This window comes from Oratosquilla oratoria, chromosome 16 (genome assembly GCF_046742065.1).
Source record: "Oratosquilla oratoria isolate Oo_2021 chromosome 16, ASM4674206v1, whole genome shotgun sequence".
Lineage (NCBI taxonomy): Eukaryota > Metazoa > Arthropoda > Malacostraca > Stomatopoda > Squillidae > Oratosquilla > Oratosquilla oratoria.
The window spans coordinates 45,639,931-45,651,637 of record NC_134792.1 but is presented as its reverse complement, the minus strand read 5'-3'; positions in this window follow the sequence as shown (position 1 = coordinate 45,651,637).

The window sequence follows — 11,707 nt, the reverse complement described above, 5'->3', positions numbered from 1 at the left end:
CTAGTTCACATTAGTCCTATGCCCAGTACACTATACTACACCTCCCCCCCCCCCCCCACCGCGCTTGCAGAGACGACGCGGGGGACAGGAACGCCCGCGAGCCGAGGCGAGCGGCGAGAGGTAGGGGGGTCCGCGCGCGAGGGGAGGGGCGCGGCGGTGGCGGAGGCGTCGGGGGGCGGTGGCACCGGACGGAGGTGGCGCCGATTGCGCCACCAGATTCGACCACTCGGTAGGCGAAGTTCGTAGTCCCTGGACCTGCCACGGCCCATGATCACGCCGACCTTGTCCCACCGAAGGGACGGGCGGTCCTGAATCCGCACGTGCTGGCCGACGGCCAGGGCAGGGAGGGGCCGGGCGTGCCCGTCGTATCGCCGGGTCGTCCGGGCGGCGTAGGCCGCGGCCTTGCGATCGCATTCTTCTGAGCGAGCCCGCCATTCGGGCGAGAAGGATTTCGGGTGGGCTGGGACGCATGTCCGGAGGGGGCGCCCGAAGAGGACCTGGGCAGGTGAGCGGCCGGCCAGGGACGAAATGTTCCGTAGTTCGAGGAGACCGCGGTCGAACTCATCGCAGTCGATGTTGCCGTTGGGCGCGGTCTTAAGGATGAGGTGCTTAGCTGCCTTGACTGCAGCTTCGGCGTGTCCATTAGACCGGGGGTAGTTCGGGGAGGTAACCGAATGGTGGACGCCCCAGCGTTCCGTGAAACGGTTGAACTCAGCGCTGGTAAATGGAGGGCCACCATCGGTGCGAAGGCGGAGGGGAATGCCAACCTCCCGGAAGTAGCAGCAGAACTTCCGGATGACTCGGGTGGCCGTCGTGTCCTGACCGCAGGGCACGATGACTGGCCAACCCGAGAGTCTGTCCGCTATAACCAAGAACGACTTTCCTGCGACGTGAAAGAAGTCGGCAGACACGGATTCGAAGGGCCGCGTGGGGCGGTCGTCGCACAGCAGGGGTTCTTGCTGTTGGCTGGGGCGAAGCACCTGACACGGTTCGCAGGCTTCTACCGTGCTCTTGATGTCGGAGTCAATGCCGGGCCAGAAGACGGTTTGTCGAGCCCGACGCTTGGTGGCTTCCGTGCCATGGTGGCTATCGTGGAGGCGAGCCAGCGTACCCTTCCGTAGAGCGGCGGGGACCACAATACGCTGGCCGTATGACACCAGATCCCCGTCGACGGAGAGGGCGTCGCGGAGCTTCCAATACGGGAGGACGGAGCTGGGTAGGGCGAGGCGATTGGACGGGAACCCGGAGGACACGCAAGTAAGCAGGTGACCGTAGGCAGGGTCCGCTTGTGGCGCGGCCCGGAGTTCCTGGAGTGCCCTGTCGGCGTCGGGCGACGGGCCGTCCTCGCGGGCGCCGGCGCTGCTGGCGACAACGCTCCTTACATGCGCGGCGTCCTTGTCGCAGTCGGTCTCGTCCTCCGGTGTGGGGCGGGAGACCGGGGCTCGTGAGAGGGCGTCGGGTATGCAGAGCTGCTTCCCTGCGCACCATTTCGCCGTGAAGACGAAGGGCGAGAGCCTCTCCTTGAGCCGCTGTAGGCGGGGGTTCTCGACGGCGTCGAGGGTGTATGAGTTGAGGATGGGGATTAGCGGACGATGGTCCGTCATCAACGTGAAGTGGGGCACTCCAAACAGGTACAGTTTGCATTTGGACGTGGCCCACGTGACAGCAAGCATTTCCAGTTCAATCGTGGCGTAGCGGGTTTCAGCGTCCGTCAGAAACCGCGAGCCACACTGGACGAGACGCAGGTGTCCCTGGCCGTGATCCTGGAGGAGGGCATACCCGATGCCGTAAAGGCGCGAGGCATCTGTCTGCAGTACCACCGGCAAGGCAGGGTCGAAGGGCGCCAGCACGGGCGGTGACGACAGAGCTCGCTTGACGTCGGCGAAAGCCTTGTCGTGATCCGGGGTCCAGGTGAATGAGCGCTTAGGACTCAACAGAGGCCGTAGGGGTTGAGCCGCTGCCGTTATGGCCGGGGTGAAGTCGGCCAGCTGGTTCACCAAGCCCATGAATGAGCGGAGGTCGGTCAGGTTGGCGGGCGTGGGAAAGTCCCGTATGGCCCTGACCTTGTCCTCGTCGGCGGATATGCCGTCGGCGGAGAGGCGGTAGCCACAGAAGCTGACACTGGGGGCGGCGACTGTGCATTTCTCCTTGTTAAGGGTGATGCCGTGATCGCGGCACCAGGTAAGCATGTGGTGGATCCTCCGGAAGTGGGAGGGGAGGTCGTCGTCGAACAGAAGTACGTCATCCACCACCTTAACGCAGTTGGCCACGCCTTGCAGGGCCGCGTCTCCCCGGAAGCAGTAGGCGTCGCCGGTGGCTGCGAAGCCCATCGGTCCCCGGCAGTGCTTGTACCGCCCATACGGAGTGATGAACGTGGTCAGATGCTGGTTCTCTTCTGCGAGGTCTATCTGCCAGTAACCGTGGAGGGCGTCCGCCGTCGTGAAGAATCTCGCGGAGGGGGTGACGCTGCGGACCGCGGCAAACGGCGTGGGCGAGGGGTGCGTGGGGTGCGTTACCTGAGAGTTGAGTTTCGTCAGGTCGACCGTGATGCGTACGCCCTTATTCTTGGCCACAAGGACCATTGGGTGGCACCATTCCGATGGTTCGTCGCCGACAAGTGTGATGATACCTTGTTGCACCATCGAGTCAAGTTCTTCCTTCACTTGATCCCGGAACGCGAACGGTATCGGCCTGGGCGTGTGGATGGCGAAGGGCACCGCGTCGGCCTTCAGGTGGATGCGCATGGGGGGACCCACCACTTTCCCTAGAGGTTTGGAGCGGAGGTCATCCTTGGAGACCAGCACGTCGCTGAATTCCCGTAGGAAGTAGTCGCGGGCGGCGGCCGGCGAGCTGTCAGGGGGAAGTGTTAGCGCGCCGCACCTATTTGCGTACGTCACTTCGAGGATAGGCTTCGGGAAGTCGGGCGGGACTATAGCCAACTCCCGACAGTGGCCGAAAGAGAGGAGCGGGGTTTTGACCCCTTTGTGAACCCGTATGTCGGCGGTGCAGCTCCTGTCGCTGAGCGTCAGAGTGGCCTGGAAGCGTCCCACGGCGGGGGGCATCCTGGATCCGTCGGCCATGTACGTCGGCGCTGAGGTTGGCGGCTGCAGGCTAGCCTTAGATATCCCCATTTCTCCCAGGTGCCGTGCACCTACCACTGTGACGTCCGCGCCCGTGTCCGGTAGCATAAGCAAGCTCGAGGACACGTTCCCGAAGCGTATGCGAACGCTGACAGGTGTCGGGGAGCGGCCGGAGCCGTCGGACACCTGTCGGCATGCTCCAGCCTTCCCAGGGGCGCCGGGGCTTGGCGGCCCGTGGTGATTCTCGTCCCGATCCTTGGACGACTTGCAATATCTCTCCCGATGACCCTTCGTGCCGCAGACACGGCATCGGGCGTTCCTGGCGGGGCATTGGCGGGTGTGAGGGCGGTGTCCCTTGGTCCCGCAATTGGGGCAGGTGTCGCCAGGTCGCGAGGAGGGTGCGGGAGGCGGTTGAGGTGGGGATGCGCGCGCCGGGCGTTGAGCACTTTTATATGCCGAGACGGCGCGCATCTGCGGGTTGTCCTGGTGGCCCGAGACTGTCTCCCTTGCCGACTCGTGCGAGCGGCAGTGGGTCACTACCTCCTGCAGTGTCGCAGTTGTGGGGAGGGAACTGATGCGCTGTGCGAGATCCTCGTCCCGGACGCCCATGAATACGATCGTTTTCATCTGGGCCTCCGCGCAAGCGGCGCCGCCTACGGCACACAGGTCGAACTCTCGGGCCTTGTCCTTGACACGGCCGTAGAAGTCATCAAAGGGCTCGCCATACTCTTGCCTGCATCGGAACAGGTCACGGCGGCGGAGGGCCTCGGCTCGCGAGTCTCGGAGGTGGGATTGCAGCCGGTCGAGCACCCCGTCGGCCGAGAGTGGGGTGTCGTGGGGGATGTCCAACGAGTTCCGCAGAAGCGCCTGTACATCGAGGGATAAGCACACGATCTGAGCTGGATAAGCTGGATGTCGCGCGGCATCCTATTGACGCCAGCCATGGCGGCGTAGTCGGCCCAGCCGCGGCGCCACGATAGGAACGACTGGAATTGGGCGTCGGCCTGCAACGGTGGCGGGCGTGGAACCGTCAGGTTGCCCGGCGGCATGGGGGCGGGCGGCGTTCCGGCGTCAGGAGGGGCCGGGGCGGGCGAAGCCGGCGCAGGGCCCGACAGAGGGCGACGAGGGTCAGGAGTTGTTGAAGGGTCTCCGCCATTTGGTCCATCCTCGCGCGGTCTTCCCTCCGTTCCTCTCGTGCCACCGCCACGCTCGCCGCTAGGCGTTGCACGGCGTCGTCGCTGTCGTCCCGCGGAAGCATCACATTTGGCGTGAGCGCGGGCGGGGCGTGTAATTCGACGTCACTGTATTGTGACGTGGGTGAATCGCTCCTTTGTGCCATGGGCCGGGTTTGGGGGTGCGGTCTGCGCGAGTCAGCTGGGGCGCGGTGTGACGTAATCGCTCTCACTAAGTGGGTCACGGTCGCGTCGAGGGAGGGGGCGCTCTGCCAGAGCGCTGTATCTAAGGGGTTGGAATGAAGGACCCCTTTGTTCGATCCTCCACGGGTCCGCCGAAGTGCGTCGCGCGATAGAGTTCCACTGCTGAACTGAACTGCACGATACTGCACGGTGCACACTATTGCAGGGTTCCTGCAAAGCCACGTTCACGTTAGCACCACCGGATCGCGTATTGTCACGTATTGGCACTCGTTCACTTGTACGCCGCCGATTACCAAACCGCACCGAATCACACTTGTGTTCCACCGCTGCAAAGTGCAAGGTTGCTTGCAAGGTTGCTTGCGATTGCAAGATCCTACTCACTGCGCCATCTTCGCAAGCATGTTGCAAGGGCGGCAGTGAAACAAGTTGTGTGGTTCGTGGGCTTATTGATCGGTAGGTTATGCGTACAGAGGGGGCACGTCATGTGCCCATGGAATCTAAAGAGCACCTACCCGTGGGCGAAGGCATTGGGCGCCGTAGGCGCGCATACATACAGGGGGCTTTGTATAAAGTATGAAAGGGGTCCTTGTAGTGGGAGGCGTCTGCGAGTCGGGCACGCAGTACACCACCCTTGCACTATAGTCAGCGCAACGAGAAATGACCGCTAAGGCGTGGCTAGGAGATTTCCCGGTGTTGGCACACATGGGCATCCATGGCGAGAACGTGCGTGTGGATGTAATGTTTTCTGAATGCAGTGTGATGGGGGCGGGGCCAGAGATTAGATGTAGCGGCAACGTCGCTCTCTCTTCCTCATATGACATGTCTAGACTCGAGGAAACGAAACCTTTGTATAGAAAACATTGCTTTGATTTTTACTTCAGTGGTGGTGTGTGACAAAAAATTATAATACAATTATATGTGGCAACTTTGTAAAAACATAAAATAGAATTATAAAATAAAATAAAATTATGAAATAATTATATGTGGCACCACAGGGGGACTCCCAGTGCTCCGCCCTAACGGCCATTTCTCAATGCCAAGGCTCTCTGTAGGGAAGGTCATTGTAAATTAAGGTTTATCAAAGTTGTGAGCCTTGATATCTTAAACATCTGTAAAGAGAGTTTTGCCGTAGAGTTGCAAATCTACTGGCAAGGCTCTCTGTAGGGAAGGCATTGTAAATTTAGGCTCATCAAATTTGTGAGTCTGAATATTTTAAACATCTGTAAAGAGACTTTGGCCGTAGAGTTGCAAATCTACTGCCAAGGCTCTCTGTAGGATCAGTCATTGTAAATCAAGGCTCATCAACGTTGTAAGCCTTAATATCTTAAACATCTGTAAAGAGAGTTTTGCCGTAGAGTTGCAAATCTACTGGCAAGGCTCTCTGTAGGGACGGTCATTGTAAATTAAGGTTCATCAAACTTGTAATCCTTAATATCTTGAACGTCTGTAAAGAGAGTTTTGCTGTAGAGTTGCAAATCTACCAGCAAGGCTCTCTGTAGGAACGGTCATTGTAAATTAAGGTTTATCAAAGTTGTGAGCCTTGATATCTTAAACATCTGTAAAGATACTTTTGCCGTAGAGTTGCAAAGCTACTGGCAAGGCTCTCTGTAGAGAAGGTCATTGTAAATTTAGGCTCATCAAATTTGTGAGTCTGAATATTTTAAACATCTGTAAAGAGACTTTGGCCGTAGAGTTGCAAATCTACCGCCAAGGCTCTCTGTAGGATCAGTCATTGAAAATCAAGGCTCATCAAAGTTGTAAGCCTTAATATCTTAAACATCTGTAAAGAGAGTTTTGCCGTAGAGTTGCAAATCTACTGGCAAGGCTCTCTGTAGGGACGGTCATTGTAAATTAAGGTTCATCAAACTTGTAATCCTTAATATCTTGAACGTCTGTAAAGAGAGTTTTGCTGTAGAGTTGCAAATCTACCAGCAAGGCTCTCTGTAGGAACGGTCATTGTAAATTAAGGTTTATCAAAGTTGTGAGCCTTGATATCTTAAGCATCTGTAAAGAGACTTTTGCCGTAGAGTTGCAAAGCTACTGGCAAGGCTCTCTCTATAGAGAAGGTCATTGTAAATTTAGGCTCATTAAATTTGTGAGCCTGAATATCTTAAACGTTTGTAAAGAGACTTTGGCCGTAGAGTTGCAAATCTACCGCCAAGGCTCTCTGTAGGATCAGTCATTGTAAATCAAGGCTCATCAACGTTGTAAGCCTTAATATCTTAAACATCTGTAAAGAGAGTTTTGCCGTAGAGTTGCAAATCTACTGGCAAGGCTCTCTGTAGGGAAGGTCATTGTAAATTAATGTTCATTAAAGTTGTAAGCCTTAATATCTTAAATATCTGTAAAGAGACCTTTGCCGTAGAGTTGCAAATCTACCGCCAAGACTCTCTGTAGGAAAGGTCATTGTAAATTAAGGGTTACTAAAGTTTGAGCCTTAATATCTTAAACATCTGTAAATTGACTTTTGCCGTAGAGTTGCAAATCTACCGCCAAGGCTCTCTGTAGGGAAGGTAATTGTAAATTAAGGTTTATCAAAGTTGTGAGCCTTGATATCTTAAATATCTGTAAAGATACTTTTGCCGTAGAGTTGCAAATCTACCGCCAAGGCTCTCTGCAGGGAAGGTCATTGTAAATATAGGCTCATTAAATTTGTGAGCCTAAATATCTTAAACATCTGTAAAGATACTTTGGCCGTAGAGTTGCAAATCTACTGCCAAGGCTCTCTGTAGGATCAGTCATTGTAAATCAAGGCTCATCAAAGATGTAAGCCTTAATATCTTAAACATCTGTAAAGAGAGTTTTGCCGTAGAGTTGCAAATCTACTGGCAAGGCTCTCTGTAGGGACGGTCATTGTGAATTAAGGTTCATCAAACTTGTAATCCTTAATATCTTGAACATCTGTAGAGAGAGTTTTGCCGTAGAGTTGCAAATCTACCAGCAAGGCTCTCTGTAGGAACGGTCATTGTAAATTAAGGTTTATCAAAGTTGTGAGCCTTGATATCTTAAACATCTGTAAAGAGATTTTTTCCGTAGAGTTGCAAGTCTACTGGCAAGGCTCTCTGTAGGGAAGGTCATTGTAAATTTAGGCTCATTAAATTTGTGAGCCTGAATATCTTAAACACTTGTAAAGAGACTTTGGCCGTAGAGTTGCAAATCTACTGCCAAGGCTCTCTGTAGGATCAGTCATTGTAAATCAAGGCTCATCAACGTTGTAAGCCTTAATATCTTAAACATCTGTAAAGAGACTTTTGTAAGAGGCCGGTAGATAGAGGTAGACATTTAAGGTAGATCAGAGTAGATGGAGAGGTAGATGGAGAACGAATGCTAATCCAGGGTCAGTTGTTATGAGAACTTGTGAGTGCGGCGGCCGGCAGATACATGAAGACCTTGGATCCACTGTGGTCAGACTTGGAACCTTAAGGACCTCTCACATAAGTATTATGATAATTTATGAAGTATTAAGACTGTCTTTGAAAAATGAATTAAGTGTGTTGAAAAATAATAATGGTGAATATTGAAATGCAAGAAGAGACACTTAACAATAACTCTAAAGTAGTGAGTTTTGCAAATATGTTTGCAAATTATCTGCTTAATGTATTAATTAGACTTACATGTATTATGTATTATTCACTATTATTTGCTATTATTTGCATGAATTATTGGATACTGCTATCATCTTTGAAAAGATGATGAAACCATTGAAAAACAGTGTTCTTAGTGAACCTTGCAATTTTGTTATTTGTTTGCAATTTATTTCGATGTATGCCTTATAAAGTTTACATGCATGTTATTTACATTTAATCTGCTTGAATTCTTTTGTGCATTTTGGAGGGCTACTTATTTCTGTGTAAGGGTAGGTTAGTTTCTTATATTAGCAAGCCCTGTAGGAGGGAAATAAGAAATTAGTCGGGACGACCAACGGTAGCTGCCAAGCCCTGTAAGAGGCCGGTAGATAGAGGTAGACATTTAAGGTAGATCAGAGTAGATCGAGAGGTAGATGGAGAACGAATACTAATCCAGAGTCAGTTGTTATGAAAATTGTGAGGGCGGCGGCCGGCGGCCGACAGGCGACAAGGATAGCTGAGTCAGACTCGCGCCTTGTATATGTAACATAATGCGGAGTGTCGCCTGGTGGTTGCAATATTGTTTTGACTGTTGTAATTGTAAGCGGACAAGCCATTTTTTGTTACGACATAATGCTTACGTTGTGATATCGTTTAGAAGAGTATAACAGCCTCTCTAATTGGAGAGAAAGGTGGAGGAGGAGAAAAATCATTGGTGCAGAAAGGAAAAGTCACACCCTTAAGGTGTGGCATTTATTTGAGAAGTAAAAGACTATTGGATGAATGAAAGAGTGATGTCAGAACGAAGGTGGCTTGACGTAATGTAGAGAGTTCCGGGGGAGATTCTCGAGGTGTACTGATTGGGACCAACAAGCATCAGAAAAACTACACCTATTTTATACACCCCTCAAGATTACCAGGCAAGGAGCATTAAGAACTACTTTAAAACAAAGAGAATAGAAACGCTCTGAGAGGAGATGACGGGGTGACACTTTTGCAAATCTACTGGCAAGGCTCTCTGTAGGATCAGTCATTGTAAATCAAGGCTCATTAAAGTTGTAAGCACTAATATCTTCAACATCTGTAAAGAGACCTTTGCCGTAGAGTTGCAAATCTACGGGTAAGGCTCTATGTAAATCAAGGCTCATTAAAGTTGTACCCTAATATCTTAAACATCTGTAAAGATACCTTTGCCGTAGAGTTGCAAATCTACGGGTAAGGCTCTCTGTAGGATCGGTCACTGTAAATTGAGGCTCATCAAAGTTGTGAGCCTATATCTTAGACATATGTAAGGAGACTTTAGCCGACCTCATTGAGCACCATTCAGAACGTGTGTTGCTGTCCTCCTCCTTGTGGTTTGACTAATTCTCTTAATAATACACACCGAGGCGGTTTTCACTCAGGGCCTCTGGCTCTGCACGAGAGTGCAATTGATTTGCTGCTCACTGTCGACTGGAGAGAAGAAAGGAGGGTCAGCCATTCTAAATAAAGGCTCACGAAAGTTGTGAGATTTAATATCTTAAACACATGTACGTTTAGTATCATGGAGTCAACCGCTACACCCTTTGCGTGCATCAGAAAGATCTCTGTGGTACTACAAAATGATAAAAAAAAATAATGATGATAATAGAAGAGATAAATAAATAGATGGAAATAATGAGAACGATAGCCAAGCACGCAAAGTGGTTAATAAACATAAAGAAAAAAATATATAAAATTATAAAAAATAATAACATGAATTAAAGTAGAAATAGTTAATAAATAAAACATAAGTAAATATAGTAATTAGTGAACATATGAATATGGGTATAAGTAAGAAAATATAATAAAGAATAACATGTAATATGGAAATAGAAAAATACATAAAAACGTAAGTGAATATAAAAATTTGTAAGCTTAGAAATTCAGAGATGTTTGATTCATTCTATGGAAGAAGTAAAGATTGAACTAGTAAAAAAAAAAAAAACGATAATACATGTAGGTCAATAAAGAATAATATAGGATAAAATTATGTTAATCCTCTATGTTTTTAGAATTATAATAATTTAGCATTTATTTTTTGGTATTGATTTTGTACTACGCAGGATAATATAGGATAAAATTATAATGATTACTAATTTCACATATTGTTTTCTGGTTGATGTTTTCTGATCATTTGTTGATTTCTCGTTTTCATTTGTTTGAGAGACATTAATTTTCTAAAGAATCGTACTTAGTAATAATTTTTATCTAAACTAATTCTCCCAAAATTATCATATTTATAATAAGATAAGATATATAAATAACCAAATAAATCAATAAATAGATAATTACAAGCCTGATAACTTCATTTACCGTTTACTATTCCTCCGATCCACTTCGCATTCAACTGGTGGAAGTGTGTTGACACAATGAGTTATTAATTACGTTTTTCGTGACCTTGGCATTGATCTAATTATTGGTAAAATCACTGACATTAATGCGAGTGATTTGTGTTTCAGTGAAAGGTGATGAATTTGAATTAACAACTGACATATCAAGCGATGAGGGCAGCATTGTTTGTGCAAACGAATTTAAAATTGTGATAATTAGGTAAGCGTCGCTAGTTTGTGGCACGAGTTTTTCCTGTACGATTTAAATTGCACAGGATTTTCATTTTAAACTCTATAGGTATGTGGTTCTTGCTGATATTTCCAATAGAAAATAATTTTCGTAAAAATATCGACGTCTATTCAGACCGATGAACAGAAACTTAATGTTGGAATGAATATCATTAAAAAAAAAAAAAAAAAAAGTGGATTGCATGAAGATCGTTTTCTACCCTGAGTATGTGGGTCATATTTCGAGTGAAGAAATACCAATACCAGCTTCGAAACGAGATTGATTATAGGTGAGTATTACATGATTTTTTTTCAGAATGGTTGGTTTGGTTGGGAAATGTATCGAAGTAATGTAGCGTTGTGTCATAAGTTTTCGTTCATTTGGAAAGTAATTGGAATAGACACGACGCTCATACATTGTAACTTAACTACTCGTATTACTGTTATTGAGTTGTGTTGCCAGGGTGGCATTGTGTAATTCGGCGTCCGTTTCTGAACTATTTTGTTTTGCACAATGACATGCGCAGTGTGTCACCGTAAGCTGAGTTAATGTCACTTTTTTCCTTCTACATTGCCAATTTTGATTGATTCATTGTAATTTCTCTAGAGAAATATTGCCTGCTGATTTTCTATTATTGCGTTATAATACCTGTCGATAATAGATATTTTTATGGTGTAGTTTTGTTTGACTCGGAGCAAGTTTACGGTTTCTCATTAAACCCGAAGTGACACAATATCGCCATCGTTTAGCTGGGCCCATCTGCTAAACAGGAAAATGACAAAGCACTATCTGTGTGAAAGTACCTCCTAAAATCTGTTAACTGTGCCATTGCTCATAATACACATTAGTATGCTTAAACATTTCTGACGTTGGATATTTGTTGCTCGGCATGTTTTGGACATAAGTTCATTCTTATGAATGCTCCTGCTTTCACGATTTGGGTTTTATCGCAGTTCTTGGCAAGTAGGCTATTTGCATTCGGAGTTTCGAACTATACAAGAATTCTATTGAGATGCTGTAATTATATATGAAGTGTATATAAATGGTTGTAAAACTTACTATTTCGTTGGAAACAAATAAAAATAATATTTACTGGGGCGAGCAT